General features: G+C 47.2%; 1 protein-coding gene across 7 annotated transcripts in view; it reads right to left on the minus strand.

Annotated features, from left to right (window-relative positions):
• Positions 1–13,528, minus strand: part of LSAMP (limbic system associated membrane protein) — a 1,345,674-nt gene that overhangs the window by 251,187 nt on the left and 1,080,959 nt on the right. The gene's annotated exons all lie outside the window — the stretch shown is intronic.

Genomic DNA, 13,528 nt, shown 5'->3' on the forward strand with positions numbered 1-13,528 from the left:
AAAGACTGAGTATACAACAGACTCAATATTCCCAGTCCCCTTTCAGCCTGGGGGTGGTGAGAGGTCAGAACTGAGAATTGGGTTTGTTGTGCAGAGAACAGCTACTGCATCATGTGATCTACCTCCTCCATCCCCCAACTTTTGTGCCCCCAGGGTTATATTCCACCTGCTCCCTTACACCACCCTAACGGAAAAGGCTTTGTGGAAAACTAGATGTCCCCCTCATGCAGATATATATGCCATGGATGTGTGCATGTGTGCTATACCAATGATAGAGAAAGCCTGCAGGGACATCACTGTCACCCCCCATGACAATTGCTGTGTGTCCTTATAATGCCAGGTGGCAGGAGAGCAAGTGAGGGGAGGGTGGAGGGCAGGTGGGTATGGTACACAGAGGCACGACAGTATTGGCTCACCACCTGTCATGGCCCTAGTCCCAGCTGCCAATAGCAGCAGGGGTCTGCAGGAGGGAGGACGGATTGACAGCCCTTGCAGCTACATCACTTAGATTTCATTATTTTATCGATGGTAGATGAGCCATCACAGTCAAACCCAGCTTTAGCTGAGGCACTGGCTCTGTACAAATACCCATCTCAACCCTCTGACCATATGAAAGAAACAGATGGAGAGCATGTACTGATGATCAGTCTCAGCTGAGACTGAATGGGATCTAGGGACTGAACTCCCCTCTCTTTCCTCGCAGGGATCCCCTCCAGGGCAGAGCTGAGCAGTGGTGCTGTAAAAATCGTTCCAGTGGGGGTGATGAAAGCCAGTGGTCCCCAAACTTTTTGCCTTGCACCCCCCTTATCCCTGTCCATGCCCCCCCATCCCCTACAGCTGGCTCCAGGCCTGGGGGGGGGAAGCAGACAGGGGTTAGGGTGCTGAGGCTGAGACCACAGCTGGGGGTGGGAGCAGAACCCCAGGTGCGGGTCTTGTAGTCGGTACCTCAGGTGCGGGGCTAGGAACAGAGCCCTGAGTGCGGGGCTGGTGGCAGCCAGTACCCTAGGTGCGGGGCCAGGAACAGAGCCTTGGCTGCGGGTCCTGCAGCCGGGGCCCCACATGCGGATCCTGGACTGAGCTGCCACTTCAGCTTTTGAGAGGAAAAGTCCTCTTTCCAAAATCACCGGTCAACTTGCATGTTAGAGGGAGCAGGTTTATAGCTGTAAGACACTTCAACTTTCCATATATGTTGAAAATAAAGTTCTTAAAGCACAACGAATAGTGAAAGGACAGCCGAGGCCCCTCATCTAGACCCTGTATAAGTCATCTTGTAGGTTCCACTATCTCCGAATTTAACAGGAAACCTCTATATAGTGGTAGGGAATGGAGGCACTCTGATAGCTCAAGTCTGGGAGTAGAGCCCCAGGCATGGGTCCAGTAGGGGCACGGGGCCGGGACCCCGCACAAAAACTGAGAGGTGCTGTACACCCCCCACACTCCTAGTTCCCGCGACTATGGGGCTAAGACACACATGGATGAAGCAATGGGTGGACGCTTGCCCTGAAGCTACCCAGGCTGTGCCCGTTCTGTGGACATATAAAGGAGTTCAATCTCCGAGGCTGTCACACCACCACCTGTCACGGCTCCACCCCTGTCTGTGGGAATTCAAAGAGGCCAGCACTTCTCATCAGCACTATTCACACAAATGTTGTACTGAAGAGAGAAAGAGAGAGGCTGAAGATTGTTGCCGAATGATAAGACAAATATTTGACAGTAGGTTTTCAAACAGCCTCTTAGGAAGGATCAGACATTTTCCAAGTTCCTCCACTTGAACGCGGTTCATTCAGATTATGCTGAGGCGGCCGTTCACAGCTATGTGACTCCACCCATATCCAGCACTCCTCCCTAGCAAACATGCCCACAGAAGCTTTGTGAGTTGTTCTAGGGTCAGTTCCAGGCAGTAGGAATGCCATGCTGTGTGGCGATACCATGCTACTGGTTAAGCTAGGAGCTTGACTAACATTTGCCTGGAGGGTGCAGCCCAAAGACTCCAGCCTGTGTAACTGATTTCCAGCTAAGAGAGGCCAGCGAGGCTTCACTCGCCCAAGTCCGAGCTGGTTCTTCTGTTCGGATGCACGTTTGCCCTGAGGTGAGTTTTCAGCTGGAATTGTTTTTCTTTTAAAATTTGCCTCTTCACTAAGAAAGAGGGCCAGGGAGAGGAATCACTCTGGCGTCACTTGCGTTTAGCAATCTGGGCAGTGGATCAGGCAGCTTCGAAGCACGCAATGTCAATGAATGGTGCCACCTCAGACTGTAATTCTAGTAACAGGAGCAGAAAGCAACCATCTGAGGAAGGCGCTGAGACTGAGAGCTGGTAACACATCACACTATTAGTGACCCTCTGCCCATCTCTAATGCCTTTCACCCGAGGATCTCAAAATGCTGCACTCACATTCATGAAAGTCGCCTTCCTATCCAGTGGTGCAATAAATCAGTATTATTACCACAGAGAGGCTAAGGGCCAGAGTTGCCTAATTTGGTGCCTAAAGCTGCAGATGGGCACCTAATGGGATTTTCAAAAGCACCTGTGTAGGTGAATGCTGACAGTGAAGACAATGGGAGTTAGGTGCCTACGTCACTTAGGTGCTTTTGAAAATCCCACTGTTCCTAGCTGCATCTGTAGGCACCACGGGTGCGACCCACAAACTCCAGAGTTAGACACCTAAGTTCCTGTGCCTGGCACCACTGTGATTCTGAAACTCCCACTTGGCTGCTGCTTAACTGTGTAGGCACCTAAACTCATTTAGAGCCTAACTTTGCTCTGTTAAAATTCCCTGGGTGCCTAAATTTTAGATCCTGGGACATGCACACTGTTGCCTCCCTCTAGGTGTCTGGACCTCAGAACAATTCATGAACTGAAGGAAGATAGGCATTCAGCTGCCGAAATCGCGTGCAGGCCTTAATCCCATAAACATGGTCAGAGGCTTAAATAGTCACTGGGCCATGGAGTGAGAGAGAAACTGACTCTGTAGCCTGGCGACTGGGGCACCCACCCTCCAGTCGCTCTTTCATTAATTATCCACCGGGAAACAGCTTCAACAGGAGAGACTGAGGGAGCTCTACATATGAATATCCCAGAGCTCTGAGAGGTGGGAGACCCTTGTACAAATCCTTTCTCCCCCTGTGGCAGAGAGGGGGGGATTAATCCTGGGTCTCCCACATCCCAGTTGTGGGCTCTACCTACTGAGATACAAATTATGAGGTGGGCACCAGCACCACCATCGGTCATCTTGTGTGGAGCAAGGCAGGCACCTAACTCATTCCCGCAAGAACCAGTTTAGGTGCTTAAGACACCTGACTGCAGGCGGCTGGTTCCTGTTCAGGGATCGATAGCACAGACAGGTGCTCCTGCAACCGGGACATATGTACCTATCTCCTTGAGGGGGCGGGACCTACAACAAACTCTTCTAGTCGACATCTCCCATTAGCTAGCTTAGGCAGCTCCCCACCTAGCACACTGGCTTTTGTGGATTATATTTTTAGGCCCCTCTCTCCCCCCACTGTATAAGGACCCTATGCACCTAACTCAGCTTTGTGGATTACAGTGTTGTCCATGTGATTTTCTAGGTTCTTCCAAGTTTGGTTCTGTGACACTCAGCATCGCAGCACGAAAGTCCTTTTCCCAAAATCTGGCCCTAGGTGACTTCCCCAGCATCAAACTGCTGATCAGTAGCCAAGCCAGGAGTAAAACCCAAGTCTCCTAACTTCCAGGGATAAGCTTTAACCATGAGGCCATCCTTGCTTCCCTAATGCCTCTTAACTTCTTCACCAGTGTAGGATGTTCAGCCCTACCCCAATGTTTAGCTTTATCTTCCAAGGCTTGCTACCACTGGAAGGATATGTATACTGCCCTTTAATTGCCACAGCAGCCATTCCACCACAAGGTGACACCCCAGACTAGTGACAGAAGACTGAGCAGCAGTGAGGGAGGAGTGAGTATGTTCCACAAATCCATTCCAGGGGAGTACAGGCTTGGTCCCAGGTGAGCACAGAATGCACCGTGGCTTTTACCTGTCACTGAAGACAAACGTCTTCAGCCAAGCAAGGGCAGCTAGACAGCTAGGTCCAGCCATGTGTTAAGGAAGAACAGAACAAACTTGCCAGCTGCCATAAGAAATGCTGCCCCTGGGAAATTAAAATTTGTATGTCACAGCATATCCTGCACTGGTGACACCCAGGGGTCAGATCATCAGTGGAGCACAGTGGTCAAGGCAGGTCACTTGCTTGGTTCTAATAACCTTGCAGGCTCCCCTGTAATGGACAGTGCTAACAAAATTTAAGAAAAAGAGAGAGAGAGAAATGGGATGAGTAAGTGAAATGGATTTGAGCTACTCTCTCTGGTGTACCTGTTCCTCTAAAACTGTCAGAGAAAATCCATGTACCAATGTGGAAATTCCAAGTCCTGGTTCTCTCAGAACATATATCAAAGTAGGTTAGGTATCCTGGTGCATGCATACACATGCACCTATCTATCTGCTGTATAGATCATCCAGCCTTATTGAGTACACATTAATAAGGATTTATGTGACGATGCTCAGAGTGTCAGAAGTGTTAATTCAATACTAATAGAATATTAACTGGCATATTAACTAATATTTGAACAGCAATTGCTGTGTGGTATCCATTAGATATTAAACCACTGTTAATGTCTGTTAATCAATGGGCATTATCACAATTACAATGGAAGGTTTCTGATTAGATTTATTAAAAACATTAATGTCCCCTTCATTTAACACATACTGACTGTGATGCTATGCCCCATATTCTTCACAGAAATATTGTGAAAATATGACTATGGCATAACTAAGATATATTTTATGCAGGTTGGGTCATGTAAAGTATCATTGGAAAGGTTATGATTTGCTGAATGTGATTATCGAATTTGTATTCATGTATCATTTCTGTATCTGAAGTTAGGAATATTGACTATGTAACAATTACAGCTGTATGTGTACTTGGGGGAACGCCCACGACACAGTAGGCAATCAGCCTCAATGGGCCATTTAAGAAGGACAATAGAACTTTATCTCCCACTTTCCTGAGAAGCTTCCTTTGATGTTGCTTTCACACTGCAGGATCATGTGATGATGTCACCTGGTATGGAGTACCACCTTGGACAAGGCTGGTATTTTTCCACTGGAAACAAAGGATTCCCGCTGTATGTAAATCCTACTTAAGGCTGGGAAGTGAGTCAATCAGGGCTCTTCTCCATTGCCTCCCCGCCCAAGAAGGAAGACTGCTGAAAGCATCTGAAGCAACAAAGGGGCGGGGGGGCAAAGAGCTGTGCATATCTCCCTCCACATTGAGGGAGGGGGCGATTTTTATGAGCTTAAGCTATGTAGATCTCTATACAGTGCAAAACAATATAATTTTGCATTTACACTCGAGAGGGTGTGTGCTCAGGAGAGCTGGGCATTCCCCTAGCTGAGCCCTCCCACACAGAGCCGATCACAGACTATGTGTGATTCTACAGCTAGGTGTGTCCCTACCTGTGCATGTGCTGGACAGGGGCTTGAGAGCCTGACACTCCAGCTCAGAGTTGGGGGGACCAGGCTGGTGGGACAGGCAGGCTCAGTGGGACCCCAGCACAACCGGTGACATCCTAGAAAGGGGTGGGGGGGAGTCCAACCCGTCACACTGATTATTTGCAATACATCCTTTTTGGTTTTTCTTTCCCAAAATGTTCTTGGTTGGGCAGCCTTGGAAAATGAATCCTCTACACAACCCCAGAGCACATGTCAATAATGACCTGAAGCTAGCCACGGGGCTGTAAAGTTGGGCTGCAACTGGCCCATTCAATCCTTGGCCACTGCTCATGCTGTCAATCAGTACTGATGGCAGTTCCTTGGAAACTGTTTCTTCCCCATCATCATGTAGGCAATCACAGAGCCATTAGATGGCAACGACTTTTGTTTACTACCAACCTTAAATCAAATTTAAACCAAAGACCTAGAAGAGAATGTCTCTATATCCTACAACCAATCATCCTAAGCCACCTAGACCACGTACAAGCAAATTCACTGGAGGCTGGCAGGCATATAATAAGATACTTAGCTATTGGATCAATTTTTAACCTGCCACAGATGTAATTTCAGTACTTACATGGTATTTAATATCCATGCAGTAACTAGCCTAGAGATTAGAGAAAAGGAGCAGGAGTTAGAACTTTACAGGTTACACAGATTGTCCTTTCTCCTCTCCGTGCCTCAGTTTCCCATTTGTAAAATGAGGAGAATGACTTCGTAGGAAGTGGCAATATATTCATAAGTGTTTGTAAAGTGCTTTGAGACCTTCAGTTAGGACTGTCGTCCATACAGTAAGTGCAGAATGTTATCATCTAAGTTAAACGCCTGCAGTAAGGGTATTTTAGGGAAACTATATTGAATGTGCGTGCCACTGTATGTGGTAAACACAGTGTATTTCTAAAGCTAGCTCTTGCTCACACTCATCTAACACAGAAGGCCTGAACGCCGCCCACCTCCCTGTTTCAAGAGGATGATGTGCTCATTAGTTATTTACTTCAGATATTTATCTGCACTGTCTGTACCAGTTCCATAATATGGTGCTCATTAGGAAAGCAAAATTTGTAATTAACAGTCATGAGATTAAGGTTCCCACATTTCAGGATCTGTTGCTCGGGGGGGGGGGGGAGTGTCACAATGTCCTATCATGACACTGTTACTGAATCCCCAGGTGATGAAGTCACATCACCACGCCAGTATGCTCCAGCCCATATCACATGGCCATCCCAGCATAACCCAGCCAAGTGCTCAAGAGGGCAGCACAAGAACCCGAATAAACTGAACAAAATAGACAACAGCATGCCCCTGTCCGAAACAATTCATGAGTTCACCATGTCTCTGCCTGAATTACATCATTCTTGTGAGTAGTGATCTACTACTCACAAGAATGATGTGGGACAGTCCCTTGAAAATCTAGATTGTTCCTCCAAATGAGAGCTGCTTTTCAATCCTATGTCAGTTTATTTCTCACCTTGCTTCCTGTCTGAGCACTTTCATTTCTGGGGATCCCCAGTTTCCTGTCTGAGCACTTTCATTTCTGGGGATCCCCACAAAACTGAGTCTTTTGTTTCCTTCTGTGGCTCCCTGGTGCTCACCCATTTCTATTTCATCTTATTACTTCTGGTTTTCAGCACCAGCAAGGCAAGTGGGGGTGGGGTATAATTTTTACAGCACGCAGAGGAGAGAGAGTGTTTGAGAACCCCTGTATCACAAATCCCAGCTGGATTTGTAATTAATTCTGTGGCAGCAGCAGCTCCTGCTGCTGCTCTTCCTCCCTCCACCACTCATCTATGTAATTAACAGACAATGGGCAAACCAGAGGTGATTTTGCAAGCCCCCCTCAATCAGAGTTTCATTTAAACCCAGCATAAGGGTGGGGTTCAGATTGGGCTCCCATTTTATCTGAACCTCTCAATGTTTGAGGCATTCCAGTCTGGGCCTTCCTCTAATTATGAAAGGATATGTAGGCCTTAAAAGATCTCACAAGGGGCTGTGACGCTGCTGTGGCCTCACACTGGCAGACACAGCCCCCTCTCCCGCTGAACAGAGCATAAGGGTCTGATCAGAAGCTGATGGATCCCTGGGGTCTAGCTATGAATCACTGGGAGTCTCCTCAGATGGTGAATTATAATCACATAGGTTGCATTCCCTTCCCCCAACCCTTCTCTTTCTCCTCACTCCAGCCCTATCATTGTTCCTCAGCATTTCTCCACTCTGCCTCTCTTCCCGTAGAGAGGACTGCATGCAGCGTATTCATTTCCCAGCATGTTGTTGAAACATTTGTACCAGTTTACGTTGTTTCTGTCGCTCCCACAGCTCTTGTCCCCAGATCCCCTTCCCCACCCTCCTGCAAACAGACGGGCGCGCTGTCGAGAAGGGTTATTTGGATGGAAACCAGTGACAGGCTATCAAGACCCAATTCATCATCAGCCACAGTGAGAACAGCAGTAAAGTGCTCTCCTCCCATTTCCTGGAAGATGGCCATAGCTAGAGCTGGGAAGCTGGGCAGGGTGGGGCAGGGCTCTGAGGTGGCACCGAGCATTCTCTCTCTCAGGGGCTTGGCTGGCTGGTTCTTGCTCACATGTGCAGGGTCTAACCGATCGCCCTATGTGGAGACAGGAGGAATTTCCCCCTAAGCCAGATTGGTAGGGACCTTGCCGGGGTGGGGGCGGGGGAATTCACCTTCCTCTGCAGCATGTGGGTGCAGGTCACTTGCTAAGATTATCTGGATATATCTCACTTAATGATTTGCCTGTGGGGGGCTTGAACATTGGTGCACCTCAGTCCCTCCAATTCTCTGCCCGTGGCACATAATAGTCTAGTCTCCTGTGGGCTGTAACGCTTGGGTCTCATTGTTGCGGGGGGAGGGCAGGGGGGTGGTGTTGGTGGCCTGTGATATACAGGAGGTCAGATGACAAGATCTGGGCGTTCCCTTTTGGCCTTAAACTATATGACTGTGGGAGGGGCAAGGTGGAGCCATTTTGGGGACTGTATCTGTGAGTGCTTCCTCTCCTGTATGTGAACAGTGAGGCTAAGCAATTGTGGCTTTGGACTACAAAGAGGGTGGCTGAAGCAGTTTTTTCTACTGCCTATAGGGGCCACTATTCAGCATAAATTTATAGGGTTTTTTGAAGAGGGAAGAGGGTACATGTCCCACAACAATGGAGAATAAGAAAGAAGTCTTTGCAGGTGGCTGGCTGGTGGCTGAGTTTCTGTTGAAATGATTATTTGATGCTGCTGGGATTTTACTGTATGATCAGTGATGTGATAGGATGCCTAGAGCCTTGAATAAGGTCCTTTCATTATTTTAAATCTAAATAAATAAAATAAATGAGCCAAAATCCTGCAGTTCTTACACTGGCAAAACTCTCACTGACTTCAAATGGGACCTGTCTGTTTTAAATGAAATACACTGTGTTGGTTTACCGTGCAACCACATGTCTTGCTTCAGTTATAAGAAAAATTCTTGTGGCCTTAGCTGACATTTTCCATCCACTGATCTCAAAGGGCTTTGTAGAGATAGGGCAGTGTCACTCCTATGTCCCATGTTCCCCTTTACCCCATTAACCCTTTGATTACCCCATTATAACACTACCTCTGTGGAACACGACAAAACTCAGCTCCCTGCAGAAAATAAATAGGTGCAGAAGGTAAAATTAAAGATTTTAAATCCAGCCTACTGCATTCTTATCAGAAATGCCATCTGCCTTCTTTGGACAGCATCAAAGCCTGCCGTGGCTGAAATGTCCACACAAAGCTTGCTTTCTCATAAGAGCCGTGCTACTGCAAGCAGTGAGGAGCTTTCTGTAATCATGTGCATCTGCAGGATTTAGCTAACAACTTCCCCTGCTGCCCTCTACTTCAAGAGTAACATGACAAGACAGAAAAGAAAATGGAATCAAATGCTACTTATTCAATGCAAAACAACACCGACTCCTGGTCACGTGCACCAAATGGGCCAGATAAATTCTCCAGTCTGTTGCGAAGTGTGATCCTGAACGGAGAATGTGGTTGTTAGATACAATGGTCCGGGAGGCCCTGTGAAGAAAACCCCAGAGCACATCACACTAAGTTTGTTTTGTCTTGTCTTCCCGTTCTGCTCAGCCCTTCCCTGCCTGGTAAGCATTAGGGTGACCAGATGTCCTGATTTTATAGGGACAGTCCTGATATTTGAGGGTTTTTTTCTTATATAGGCACCTATTATCCCCCCCCCACCTCGACTTTTCACATTTGCTATCTGGTCACCCCAGTAAGCATGGACTCAACTACAGCAACAGTTAACTGGGAACAGTGGCAAGAATGAACCAGCTTAGTTTGCATTCATCCTTGGTTTTTATTCCATTATACACTCATGTAGAGAGAGCTGTGAACATGCTGCATAACATTCTAGTCCTAACCTCTCCCAGCAGAAGGTGCTGTAGGAAACGCTCAGGCTGTAGCAGGTTGGCTGTAGGAAACTCAGAGCTACTCCAGCCTCAGTCTCTGCCAGGAGGAGTCACTGTAAGGAACGGGGTAAGAGTGCTGGTGCAAAGTGCTGGTGCAACTCCAGTCCCAGTCCCTCCCAGCAGGAGGTAAGTGTCAAAGAGATTAATGCAGAGTTGCTGGCTATGGGCAATTTGCAGTTACTGTAATCCCAGACTTGCCCAGCAGCAGGTGCTGCATGCAGTTGAAGTTGAATACACCTTCATTAAGACACAGCCTTTTTAAAGGGCTGAGTATTCTATCACTGACACTGTCATTAACTGTCCTCAAGGCCTTGAATCAGCAAAGCACTTAAGCATGTGCTTAATTTACACTCTCAGCAAGTCATGAGTCTCATGATAATTATGGTTTTCCTTGAAGCCCCAGCTCCTGGCCTCAAGTGGATATGTGATGATTTCAGCCTTCATTCTTAAAGAAAAAGTAAGATTCCAGCTCTCATGGCTGTTGAGAAAGCTTTAAAATGTGACCTCAGTGACCCCGGAAGACTCAAAAAGCAGAAAGAAAATAAAAAGAACAACCAGTCTATTATTTTTATATAATCTCATGATTTTAAAAACTATCTCATGATTTTTGAGCATTTGGGGTTGGCAAGGCTGAGCGAACGTGGCGGCCAGTGTTGTGAGGTCCTTATTCTAGGAACCAACCAGTAGCCTGGCACATGTGATACACACTGATAGTAACATGCCGGGGAATTCCGTTCCCCAGCCAGAAGTCAGTGCTCTGCAAAACGTCACCCCAGTGCCTCTCACTGACAGAGCCAGGCCTGGTCTACACACAGAATTTGTACCAGTATAACTATTTTGGTTAGGGGTGTGATTTCTTTACCAAAGAATAATTACACCAGCCCAACCCCTAGTGTAGATGCAGTTATATCAACATGAAGATACAGATTATTACCCCTCCTGTATGAGAATTACTATCCCGGTATGACCGCCTTTATACCAATATAACTGGGCCTGCACTAAGGGTTGTACTGCTTTCACCATACTGGTATAGTTAAAGTGGTACAACTTTTGTGTGTAGATCAGATTTCAGACCAGGACATATCTGAGTGACCTTGGATGTGCATAGGCAGGATCTCTTCCCCTAACCCCACCAGATAGGGGAAAGGCAGTGAGAACCCATCAGCCTCCTCACAGCAGACACCCCATTCAGGGAACAGAGCATCAGTTCTGCTTTCCTTTAGATGCAGCATGTTCCCCTGCTGCCACAGCCTGAGTCACTATCTCTGTGGCTCCACAGGATGGACTGCTGCTACCTTGCATAATCTCAACCTGGCTGTTGTTTACAGAGCTGCCAAGCACCTCGATAGCTTGAGTCAGGATCTTGCTCACAGAACAGGCAGGCAGCAGGAATGATGAGCTCTCTGTGGAAGCAGACTATCAATTCCTTTCTCTCTTTTGGGTCAGTTGCGAACTCATCAATTTCCCTTTTCAGTCCAGCCAGAAAACTGGCTCTGATTTTGATCCAGAACGATTGGAGGATGCTAATCAGCTATCAGTGACAGAGACTTAATTAAGTGCCCAACCAAGAACACACTCTTCACTCAACCTGCCTGCAGTTTCCCTCCGGTATAGCGAGTGCCGCTACTCTTTCAGAAGGGGAAGCCCTGGCCTGGAATAGCAGTGGAGCAGCGGGTCAGAAATGAGATGTGTCAGGAGCTGTGTCAGGAGCCCAGGATGGGAATAGCAGGGGGTGCTGCAGGATGGGAGTGAGATGCATTAGTACATCACTTGATTGCACTTTCTCAGAACGATGGGCCCCTTCACCTATATCTTTAATGAGGATAAAAGTGGACATTTTTAAAAGCCCATAAGTCCCTTAGGAGCCTAAGTCCCATTGAAAGGCAACGGTACTTAGAATCTGAGCAAAAAGAGTCTGAAAGCATTTGAGGCCACCAGACTGCTGCTAAAGAATGTCAGAGTTTAATTTTTGTCCAGGAGAAGCACTGATACAGGGACAGGAGCCCTAGAACAACCTCAGACAGACAGGCAGAAAGACGGATTGCTGCACCTTCCTTATTACTCCTCCTTTCTCCTATTCTTTAGTACAGGAGGCACCTGCTTAATTTTCCAAAGTCGAGGAATTTGTCACATTATCATAATCAGAGAGCACCAGGAGGTTGCCACGCGGAATGCTTCCAAACTTTTCATCCAGACTTTTTTAAAGAAGAAATGCATTTCTGGTACATCGCCTCCTCTTATGGCAAGGGGAGAGGAAGAGTGATCAGTTTGACTGGAAGGCCCATGTGACTGCTCTGTGTCTGGTAATTATCCAGCCCACAGAGGCAATCTGAAGTGTTCCACGCTGTATCAGAGCATTACAGCATCTGGAGCTGCTATACCCAGATAAAAAGAAGAAAGACAATCAGGCAGATGGGGAAAGACAGTGCTACATCACAGAAGGGAGGGGGGATGATCGGCAAGAGCTGGCGAGAAGCATCAAGGCAGACAGTGCAGCTCCTGGAGAAATAAAGCCACAGATTAAGTAATGCAAAGGAGAATGCTGAACGAGGCAGAGTGAGAAGGAAAGAAACAGAGTGAGGGTGAGACAGAGGCAGGACGAGAGCGAGACAGAGAATGAAAACGAGAGAGTGGGAGATGAAAAAGGGAACTTCAAAGTTCTCTACCCTTCCCGCTGCCCACCGAAAATGAAGCTGGAGGGATCCAATCAAGGAGGATGTCAGCAGGGCAAGGGACAGAATCAGACATTAACTAATTGAGGATGGAATAAATAGTCACAGCATTGAAACCCCAGTGCTTTCCCACAGTGGTTTGCAAAGGGAAAGGGAAACTCAGGCTAACATATACATAATTAAAGCTGGTGCTTTGGGGTGTTACTTGATTTGCTCTATATGTAGGGAAGAGAAGGGGGTTCAGGAAGGAATTCACTCTCACACATATAGGTGCAGCATTGCACAATAGCCCAAGTAAATTATATGGTGGTTCCACCTTCCTCTGAAACATCACTTACTGACACCAGAGGCAGGATACTGAACCGTTTTGCCATATGGTATTCTTATCCAATCTATGCCCTTATACGCAGCATGGTTCTGCCTGGCATGGGCTGTGTGCCCAGTGTGTTGGCAATGGGTTTCACTGAATCAGCAAGACCTGAGGATCAAGTTGCAGGAAGTCACATGTAAGCTCTGTGGGCTGAGAAAGGGGCAGATTAATGGAAATGTGCAGGAAAATTAAGAGACTCAACAAATGAAGAATCTTCATTATCAAAGGCAGAGGGTGTAGTTTTTTTTTAAGAGGCTGACAACTGACACTAGCTGGCAGTGGACTGGCAAGTGCAGAATGGTATGTAGTCCCTCTGTGTGGACCTGTGTTTTATAAAAGTGTTTGGAGGAACCAAATCCCTGGATCCAAACACCACAAGCTCAGGATTAGCAAATCTGAATAGAAACAGCAGTTGCCACCCTGGATCCAGTAGAATCCAGTATCCTGCATCCAACTGTGATCAGTGCCAGATACTGCACAGAACAGTATAAGAACCTCCCAAATGGACAATTATAGAAT

The sequence above is a fragment of the Caretta caretta genome, chromosome 1 (genome assembly GCF_965140235.1).
Source record: "Caretta caretta isolate rCarCar2 chromosome 1, rCarCar1.hap1, whole genome shotgun sequence".
Taxonomy (NCBI): domain Eukaryota; kingdom Metazoa; phylum Chordata; order Testudines; family Cheloniidae; genus Caretta; species Caretta caretta.